Consider the following 11256-nt stretch of genomic DNA (forward strand, 5'->3'; position numbering starts at 1 on the left):
CTCGCCGTCTTCGCCTTTGTGTGTGAGGCCATGGTGGGCATTGCCCCTTCCGTGGCCCTTCTCCGCCATTTCTTCTCATTGCATCTGATGGACCCTCGACAAAGCTCGGGGTGCGTGAGCTTCCAGGCTGTGGTTGCGACAGCAGGCGCGGGGATCGACTTCGAGCTTCCTCTATCCACAAGCGAGTTTCGGACACGGTGGGTATTTGTCGACGCCAGGGTGCTCAGCCCTCTGCTCCATTCTCCGTCAGCACCTGCCGTTCCCAACTCCGGTTGGGGCCACGAGAGGCTCGCGAGCTCCTGTCTTGCCCCCGTCTGGCTCAGGCTGAGGAGGTTGAAGGACCGCGGCGTGACCGTGCCTATGGTGGTGAAGGAGTTCGTCAGGCACCGAGTTGCTCCGCTTCAGTGCCATTCTCGCCCGATGTGGGCTTTGCTCAGCAGTCATGACCATATGAGGCTTCAGGAGTTCAGGCTCCCTCTTGAGATGCGGCAAACAGTGCTCGAGGTCCTGACAGGTGTCCCTTCGCCGGACGACATGCCTGGGAAGAGCTGTCTGCTGTACCACTGCACGAACAAGGCTGAATTTGTAGAGAGCATGCCTTCCTTTAATGAGAGGGGGTTGCGTCCGGACGGCCTGGTGGGGCCCCGCGAGAACCCCGTCGACGTAGTTCCCTTCTCCGTCGCTGGCGCCGAGCTCGCCCCGAAGGTGGATGCAGGGGCGAGCACCGCCGGAGGCTGGCGGCCCGAGTGCTGAGGTGCAGATGTCGTCTGGTGCTCCTGGGGCATCATCCTCAGGAACTCATGATCCTTCCCCTGAGGTGTCGGTCACTGAGACAATGCAGCATGTGGCTCCCGAGGCCGAAGCACCGAAGGTCTCGGGAGGTCGCGATAAGACGGTGCCCGTCTGCTCTCCGTAGCCCGGCACCCCTGAAGCTGTCCCTTCGAGCGCTTCTCCGGTCACACCCCGTGCTGGTCGCCATGTCCAGCGCTTCGGCCGGCTTTGCATGGACTACGAGGAGCTCCGCAAGAGGAAAGGATCCCCGAGCTGCAGCGGTATCTTCGGGCCGTTGAAGCGAAGGAAGTACATCGCCGTCGACGAGTAAGTATTGTACCTTAGTGATTTCTTGAGTGCTGCTTTCCTTCCTAATGGCGGTCCTTCAGGGTCCCTTCCGCCAAGGCCGCTGCATCTCCTGAGGAGCAGCCTCCTCTTTTCTCGACTCCCCCGCTGGCCTTGAGCGCCCCGAGCCTGCATGCTGTCCCTCTAGCAGGGTCGGTTGGAGAGGCGCGCTTGCCTCCACGGCGCCTCGAATCTGCGGTCACGTCGTCCTTCCTCCACGGCCTGGCTTGGAGCTTGGCGGGCGTGCCCAGGGCCCCTCCTCTAGTCATGGATAGCAGCTGGTTGGCTTCGGTCTTTGGCTCCTCTTCAGGCAGCAGGCCCCGTCTAGTTTGGGCCCCTCGCGAGGTCCGGCTGGCGCCTGGGGCAGCGCCAGCCCCCAGCCCCCTGCTGAGAGGGGGCGCACCGCTCCAGGCCTCGCCCACAGCCCCCACGGCGGAGGACGAGATGGGCCGTGTGCTTGAGTTTGAGCACGGGCGGAGCGTTGTTCGTCATGAGCTCTTCCAGGAGGCGATGGGCACGATGAACCGACTCAGTGAAGAACTCGTGGGTGTTGATGCACGCCTTGAGGCCGGGGGTCTTCGGTTGGCGGAGGAGTGCCACAAGTTGAAGGTGGCTATCAACCTCGGTCGTCGTCAGCCTAATCTTTACAATGCGAAGGCCGAGGCGTCCCTTAAGGTCTCTCGTGAGGCTTGCTCCAGAGCTTTGGAGGAAGCTCGCGAGGCCGACCGCCGTCGCGAGGCTGCGGGGAAGCACGCGTGGGAGCTCCAGGCCTGGAGCGCATCCCTGGAGCAGCAGGTGGAGGCGCGCAAAGCTGCCCTTGCATTGCTGAGGGGGACGCCCACCGAGGAAGAAGAGGTCCGGAGGCGCGAGGAGGCGTTGGCTCTGGAAGCCGTGGAGCGTAGCCTCGAGCTTGAGCAGTTGGAGACGAGGGAGCATCAGGTTGCCCAAGCAGAAGATGCCGTTGGTGCACGCAAGGCCAAAGCTCAGGAGGAGGTCGACCGTCGGGTGGCCGAGGTTCGCACGGGTCTTGAGGGTTGGCATGGCCTGAAGCCGCAGCTTGCGGAGACGGAGGCTGCAGGTAGGGCCGCTGCCCTTAGGCCCAGGCTAGCTGAGGTAGAGAGGCGTGAGGACGCCACAACGGCCGCCCTGGTCACGGCGCAGGCGGAGTTGGCCTCCGCCCGCGCCGAGCTGCTTTCTCTTCAGAAACGGGTTGATGATGCCGAGGCCGTCGCGCGGCAAAACAGGGAAGAAGTGCTTCAGCGGCGGACATTGGAGCGCTAGCACGCCCCCATGCTCCAGGACCTCAGGGTCAGGGCCAATGCGGCGCTGGGCCATGTCTGTGACGAGAATGCACCGCATCCCCACTCGGATGACTAAGCCAGCCACCTGCGCTTCTTCGCCAACATGGTGACGCGCCTGGACGCCCGGTCTGATAGAGCTCGCCAGCTTGTGGAAGAGAGAAGCCGGGGCCTGCTCGGGCGCGCGTTCTCCCGTGTCTTCAGCCATCTTCGGAACACCTTCCCCGACTTCGACTTCGACACCGCCATTGCCCCCGTACCGCAGGCCATCCGGGGCGACCTGGCGCGGTGGGTGGAGGACAACGTGGATGCGCTGGTCAGAGCCTTCGCTTTTGAAGACGACACGGTGGTGGTGGCCGCAGACGAAGGCGACGTGGTTGACGGTGGCGATGCCGGGGCTAATGAAGGTGGAGGCGACGCCAGCGATGGCGACAGCGACACCAGCGGTGCATCTGAAGACGACCTGGAAGACGCGGCGAGCGACATATCTGGCTGATCCCATGTTTCCTTACTATTTTACCCTTAGCTGAGGCGGGCCCCGAACTAGATTGCAAGGTCGTGAGTTCCCGCGGAGCTCCCGAAGGGTCTGCTGATCCGCCCGAGAGGGCCTCGCGAGGATCAAGTGCCGACCGACGCGCGCGATGCGTGTGCCGCGCCCAGCCCCGCTCGCGAGGGGCCCGCGAGGGGGAGGCAGCGAGCGCCAGCTTCAGAATAAGGAAAGAACCAGATAGCAAGAAATCGCTTGAACGAGAAAAGGCACCCCCGCGCACATCGATAAAAATTCAACATTAGCTTAAATCCAAATCGATAAGGCAAGGCTACAGAAAAGGGATCCAAAGCAAATGGCCGCGTCCGGCACCTAGTCTAGTCTTCTGGTCTTCGAGTCTTCGAGTCTTCTCACCGGCGTGGAGCTAAGTGCTGCCACTAGGATGTGGGAGTGAGCCCCCGAGGCCCGAGGGCGGCTCTCCGGAGTCTCCGGGGCATGTACAGCCCCACTCATTATTACGTGAGAGTGTCACGGGCGGCGATCTTCACACGCGTGAGCCTTACTTCATATCGCCAGACGAGGGCACCGCCTTGCGCCTCCCTCGTGTTGGGGAATGTAGTAATTTCAAAAATTTAATACGCACACACAAGATCATGGTGATGCATAGCAACGAGAGGGGAGAGTGTTGTCTACGTACCCTCGTAGACCGTAAGCGGAAGCGTTATATCAACGCGGTTGATGTAGTCGTACGTCTTCACGATCCGACCGATCCAAGTACCGAAAGCACGGCACCTCCGAGTTCTGCACACGTTCGGCTCGGTGACGTCCTCGCCTTCTCGATCCAGCAAGAGGGGCGAAGTAGTAGATGAGTTCCGGCAGCACGACGGCGTGGTGACGGTGTTGGTGAAGAACAATCTTCGCAGGGCTTCGCCTAAGCACTACGAAAACTATGACGGAGGATAAACTAGAGGAGACGGGGTTGCCGGCACACGACTTGGTGTTTCTTGATCTGTCTTGGGTGCTAGCCCTAACCCTCTATTTATATGTTGAGCCTTGCGGTCGAAACTTGGAGTAAAAGCCTCCACAAAGTCAGTTTCACCCGAAAGGCAAGAGTCCTTCTCGGACTCCAGGGCCAGACGCCAGGGTTCCCGACGTCTAGACCCAGACGCCAGGGACCCTGGCGTCTGGCCCCTGGACTCCGCAAAACTTCCTTTTGCGCTTTCCAAAAACCTCGTGGGCTTTCCCCTTTGGCCCAGATAAAGTGTTCTCGTGCCCAAACATTTCGGGAAACATCCGGAACCCCTTCCGATGGATTCCGGAACCTTTCCGGAGATCAAACACTACTATCCACATATCATTCTTTACTTCCGGACCATTCCGGAGTTCCTCGTCATATCCGTGATCTCATCCAAAACTCCGAACAACATTCGGTCACCAACATACATAACTCATAGTACTATATCATCAACGAACGTTTAAGCGTGCGGACCCTACGGGTTCGAGAACTATGTAGACATGACCGAGACACCTCTCTTGCCAATAACCAATAGCGGGACCTGGATACCCATATTGGCTCCTACATATTCTACGAAGATCTTTATTGGTCAGACCGCATAAGAACATACGTTGTTCCCTTTGTCATCGGTATGTTACTTGACCGAGATTCGATCGTCGGTATCTCAATACCTAGTTCAATCTTGTTACCGGCAAGTCTCTTTACTCGTTCTGTAATACATCATCCCGCAACTAACTCATCAGTTGCAATGCTTGCAAGGCTTATAGTGATGTGCATTACCGAGTGGGCCCAGAGATACCTCTCCGACAATCGGAGTGACATCCTAATCTCGAAATACGCCAACCCAACAAGTACCTTCGGAGACACCTGTAGAGCACCTTTATAATCACCCAGTTACGTTGTGATGTTTGGTAGCACACAAAGTGTTCCTCCGATAAACGGGAGTTGCATAATCTCATAGTCATAGGAACATGTATAAGTCATGAAGAAAGCAGTAGCAACATACTAAATGATCGAGTGCTAAGCTAGCGGAATGGGTCCAGTCAATCACATCATTCTCCTAATGATGTGATCCCGTTAATCAAATGACAACTCATGTCAATGGCTAGGAAACTTAACCATCTTTCATTAACGAGCTAGTCAAGTAGAGGCATACTAGTGACACTTTGTTTGTCTATGTATTCACACATGTATTATGTTTCCGGTTAATACAATTCTAGCATGAATAATAAACATTTATCATGAAATAAGGAAATAAATAATAACTTTATTATTGCCTCTAGGGCATATTTCCTTCACCTCCGCCACCGTTGGGGGGCGACCGGAAACCAGGACGCCACCAAAGGGGCAAAGGGGACGCCAGCGGCGCCCTCGGCGACCATGGGTCCTCTGTCGGGGGTAGGCTTTTCAGCACCTCCCAGCAGAGGGCCTACCTCCGGGGGCACCTTGCTCCGTGCGACGCAGGGAGGGATCTGGCTCCCAACCCCTCTCCTGCAGCCCCCAGCGCGATCCCCCTGGCGGAAGGGAGGTCGCCGAGTTGGGGCCGCCAGCTGCTGTGGTGACCTGATCCCCCTACGACTCATGGTTAGCGTATGCTTGCTCCTGAGGGATTAGTGGTACCCTATATCTGTTGTCGACGGCACGGCTGGTCGGGCTCTCTGGCGGCTCCTGGAAGGCTTTAGCTCCTAACGCCTCCTCCTCCCAACCTGGCCCGAGGAACAAGCCAAGGTCGTCCTCCGGCGTGTACTCCTGGTCCATCATGCGGGGCACATAGGCCTGTGAGGCCGCTGCCTCGAAGACCTCGCCGAAGTGCCCCACGCTCCATGTTGCCTCGCTTGTCATGCTGCCCTGAGGATGGCAGGGCGGTGCTCCGATGGGGCCATACGCGGCAACGCTTGTGCCCGCACCCATCTGGGGTGGTGCGGGCGCGGCATGGCGCCCTCCACCGTGGGTCATGTTGATGTCGAAGAGGCCCCCGGGTGCGCCCGAGAACCCGCGGGCGCGGCGAGGCTCGCCGTGGGACCCGGCCGCCACCTGAGGCGTGAGCTGATAGCAAAAGGGCGGCGCTCACATGGCCGCCGCGTCCAGTAGCTCGGCAACGCGCTCCAGCAGCGCATCCCGGCCGCTCTCCATCAGTCAGCACCGCAGCAGCTCCCGTGCCACTGTGAGTGCTGCCCGCATGTTCGCCTGCTCCCGCCGGGTGTGTGGCGTCGTTGCTACGGCGTGGCATGCGGCCCTTGCAGCGGCTCGCGCTTGTCATGGAGTGAGGGTGGACGGCGCCTGGCTGCACCACCCGCGCCCAGCAGCGTTAGGTGGCGCCTGTGCCGCCTGGAGCGCGGGGTTGAGGTCTTCCTGGGCAGGCGGCGCCGCCCGGGCAGGCCAGGCTGCCCAGTGGTCGGCGTCAGCCCTTGGGTCGCCGGACATCGGAACCGCGGAGCGTCGGCGGATCGACTGGTGGGGAAGAGACTCCGGCGCACCCCTACCTGGCGCCAAATGTCGGATCACGGGTTCCGGCAAAACCCTTAAGGTTCGAACTCTGGGGTGCGCGCGAAGTTCATTCCCTCCTACCGATCCACGCCCTAGCTTGCTAGATCTCACGGACGAACTCGACGAACTCGCAACACAAAGGACATAGGGTTTATACTGGTTCGGGCCACCGTTGTGGTGTAATACCCTACTCCAGTGTGGTGGTGGTGGATTGCCTCTTGGGCTGATGATGAACAGTACAAGGGGAAGAACAGCCTCCTGAGGTTGAGGTGTTCTTGCGCTCTGTGTGTGGATGAGGATCAGATGAGATGCCTCTGAATGAGTTATCCCCTACGGTGGTGGCTAGTTCTACTTATATAGGCCCTGGTCCTCTCCCAAATATTGAGCGGGAAGGGAGCCAACAATGGCCAATTTGAAAAGGGGACAGCTAGTACAGCTTATCCTGACAAAAGCGGTCTTCGCCTGCAAAAGGCTCTGGTGGTGACGCCGCCTTGGGCTCCATGGTGACCTCCATCTTGCCGTCCTGCTGGTCTTGGTCTCGTTGCACCGATATGGAAACCTTTGCTTGACGCCTCGGTACTCTGCGCCCGCGCTTGCTTCCTTAGCACCAAAGGGGAAACAAGGACACTGCACGCTGGCGCCCGCCTGGTGCCCGCCTGGTCTCGATCGTCATGGCTCACATCACGAGAACCTCACGAGGTTTGCCTTGCCTTGATCTCTTCGCCCCTCGCGAACCAACCTGGTGAGGCCGCTCCTGAGGAGGTCTTGCGTCATCCGCCTCGCGGGGCTTGGCCCCTCGCGAGGGTCTTGGATGCCTTGTTGATGAAGATGGGCCATAAAGGCCTGCTAGCACAGTCATGCCGTGGGCCGCAGGCAGGCAAGTCTGGGGACCCCCGTTCCCAGAACGCCGACAAGTTGCTAAGAGTAGTAACTCGAAACGGGAGTTGCAGAATGAACAGAAACTAGTTAGGGCGAGGTGACGATGTGTGTTGGAAGTGGTTCCAAGATTGATATGATCATCATCGCACACTCCCTATACTTTCGGGATTAGTGTTGAACCTAAATAAATGTTATTTGGTGTTTGAGTTGAGCATGAATAGGATTTGATCATGTTTATAGCAATACGGTTATTCATTTAAGTTAGAGAATAATTGTTGTTCTGTTTATATGAATAAAACCTTCTATGGTCATACACCCAATGAAAATGGTTTGTTGGATCTCGATCGTACTGATACACATATTCATAATATTGAAGCCAAAAGATGCAAAATTAATAATGATAGTGCAACTTATTTGTGGCACTGCCGTTTAGGTCATATTGGTGTAAAGCGCATGAAGAAACTCCATGCTGATGGGATTTTGGAATCACTTGATGCTTGCGAACCATGCCTTATGGGCAAGATGACTAAGACTTCGTTCTTCGGAACAATGGAGCGAGCAACTGACTTATTGGAAATAATACATACTGATGTATGTGATCCGATGAGTGTTGAGGCTCGCGGCGGGTATCGTTATTTTCTGACCTTCATAGATGATTTGAGCATATATAGGTATATCTACTTGATGAAAGATAAGTCTGAAACATTTGAAAAGTTTAATGAATTTCAGAGTGAAGTGGAAAATTATCGTAACAAGAAAATAAAGTTTCTACGATCTGATCGTGGAAAAGAATATTTGAGTTACGAGTTTGGTCTTCATTTGAAACAGTGCGGAATAGTTTCTCAACTCACGCCAGCTGGAACACCACAGCGTAATGGTGTGTCCGAACATCGTAACTGTATTTTATTAGATATGGTGCAATCTATGATGTCTCTTACCGATTTACCACTATCGTTTTGGGGTTATGCATTAGAGACAGCTACATTCACGTTAAATAGGGCACCATCTAAATCCATCGAGAAGACACCATATGAACTGTGGTTTGGCAAGAAACCAAAGTTGGCATTGCTTAAAGTTTGGGGTTGCGATGCTTATATGAAAAAGTTTCATCCTGATAAGCTCAAACCCAAATCGGAGAAATGAGTCTTCATAGGATTCCCAAAGGAGATAGTTGGGTACACCTTCTATCACAGATCCAAAGGCAAGACATTCGTTGCTAAGAATGGATCCTTTCTAGAGAAGGAGTTTCTCTCGAAAGAAGTGAGTGGGAGGAAAGTAGAACTGGATGAGGTAACTGTACCTGCTCCCTTATTGGAAAGTAGTTCATCACAGAAATATGTTCCTATGACTCCTACACCAATTAGTGAGGAAGCTAATGATGATGATCATGTAACTTCAGATTAAGTTACTACCGAACCTCGTAGGTCAACCAGAGTGAGATCCGCACCAGAGTGGTACGGTAATCCTGTTCTGGAGGTCATGTTACTTGACCATGATGAACCTACAAACTATGAGGAAGCGATGATGAGCCCAGATTCCGCGAAATGGCTTGAGGCCATGAAATCTGAGATGGAATCCATGTATGAGAACAAAGTGTGGACTTTGGTTGACTTGCCCGATGATCGGCAAGTGATAACCCACAAGTATAGGGGATCGCAACAGTTTTCGAGGGTAGAGTATTCAACCCAAATTTATTGATTCGACACAAGGGGAGCCAAAGAATATTCTCAAGTATTAGCAGTTGAGTTGTCAATTCAACCACACCTGGATAACTTAGTATCTGCAGCAAAGTATTTAGTAGCAAAGTAATATGGAAGTAACGGTAACGGTAGCAAAAGTAATATTTTTGGGTTTTGTAGTGATTGTAACAGTAGCAACGGAAAAGTAAATAAGCGAAGAACAATATGTGAAAAGCTCGTAGGCATTGGATCGGTGATGGAGAATTATGCCGGATGCGGTTCATCATGTAACAATCATAACATAGGGTGACACAGAACTAGCTCCAATTCATCAATGTAATGTAGGCATGTATTCCGAATATAGTCATACGTGCTTATGGAAAAGAACTTGCATGACATCTTTTGTCCTACCCTCCCGTGGCAGCGGGGTCCTAATGGAAACTAAGGGATATTAAGGCCTCCTTTTAATAGAGTACCGGAACAAAGCATTAGCACATAGTGAATACATGAACTCCTCAAACTATGGTCATCACCGGGAGTGGTCCCGATTATTGTCACTTCGGGGTTGCCGGATCATAACACATAGTAGGTGACTATAGACTTGCAAGATAGGATCAAGAACTCACATATATTCATGAAAACATAATAGGTTCAGATCTGAAATCATGGCACTCGGGCCCTAGTGACAAGCATTAAGCATAGCAAAGTCATAGCAACATCAATCTCAGAACATAGTGGATACTAGGGATCAAACCCTAACAAAACTAACTCGATTACATGATAGATCTCATCCAACCCATCACCGTCCAGCAAGCCTACGATGGAATTACTCACGCACGGCGGTGAGCATCATGAAATTGGTGATGGAGGATGGTTGATGATGACGACGGCGACGGATTCCCCTCTCCGGAGCCCCGAACGGACTCCAGATCAGCCCTCCCGAGAGGTTTTAGGGCTTGGCGGCGGCTCCGTATCGTAAAACGCGATGAATCCTTCTCTCTGATTTTTTTCTCCCCGAAAGTGAATATATGGAGTTGGAGTTGAGGTCGGTGGAGCGTCAGGGGGCCCACGAGGAAGGGGAGCGCGCCCTCCACCCTCATGGACAGGGTGTGGGCCCCCTGACGTGGATTTTTCTTCCAGTATTTTTCTTATTTTCCAAATAGATGTTCTATGGGGTTTCAGGTCATTCCGAGAACTTTTGTTTCTGCACATAAATAACACCATGGAAAGTCTGCTGAAAACAGCGTCAGTCCGGGTTAGTTCCATTCAAATCATGCAAGTTACAGTCCAAAACAAGGGCAAAAGTGTTTGGAAAAGTAGATACGACGGAGACGTATCAACTCCCCCAAGCTTAAACCTTTGCTTGTCCTCAAGCAATTCAGTTGATAAACTGAAAGTGCTAAAGAAAAACTTTTACAAACTTTGTTTGCTCTTGTTGTTGTAAATATGTAAAGCCAACATTCAAGTTTTCAGCAAAGATTATGACTAACCACATTCGCAATAACTCTTAGGTCTCATGTTGACTCATATCAATGGCATAATCAACTAGCGAGCAATAATAATAAATCTCGGATGACAACACTTTCTCAAAACAATCATGATATGATATAACAAGATGGTATCTCGCTAGCCCTTTCTGAGACCGCAAAACATAAATGCAGAGCACCTTTAAAGATCAAGGACTGACTAGACATTGTAATTCATGGTAAAAGAGATCCAGTCATAGTCATACCCAATATAAATTAATAGTAATGGATGCAAATGACAGCAGCGCTCTCCAGCTAGTGCTTTTAATAAGAGGGTGATGACTCAACATAAAAGTAAATAGATAGGCCCTTCGCAGAGGGAAGCAGGGATTTGTAGAGGTGCCAGAGCTCGGTTTTGAAATAGAGATAAATAATATTTTGAGCGGCATACTTTCATTGTCAACATAACAACCAAGAGATGGCGATATCTTCCATGCTACACACATTATAGGCGGTTCCCAAACAGAATGGTAAAGTTTATACTCCCCCTCCACCAACAAGCATCAATCCATGGCTTGCTCGAAACAACGAGTGCCTCCAACTAGCAACAGTCCCAGGGGGAGTTTTGTTTGCAATTATTTTGATTTAGTTTGCATAAAGCATGGGACTGGGCATCCCGGTGACCAGCCATTTTCTCGTGAGTGAGGAGCGGAGTCCACTCCTCTTGAGAATAACCCGCCTAGCATGGAAGATACGGACAGCCCTAGTTGATACATGAGCTATTCGAGCATACAAAACAGAATTTCATTTGAAGGTTTAGAGTTTGGCA

Source organism: Triticum aestivum, chromosome 7D (genome assembly GCF_018294505.1).
Source record: "Triticum aestivum cultivar Chinese Spring chromosome 7D, IWGSC CS RefSeq v2.1, whole genome shotgun sequence".
Lineage (NCBI taxonomy): Eukaryota > Viridiplantae > Streptophyta > Magnoliopsida > Poales > Poaceae > Triticum > Triticum aestivum.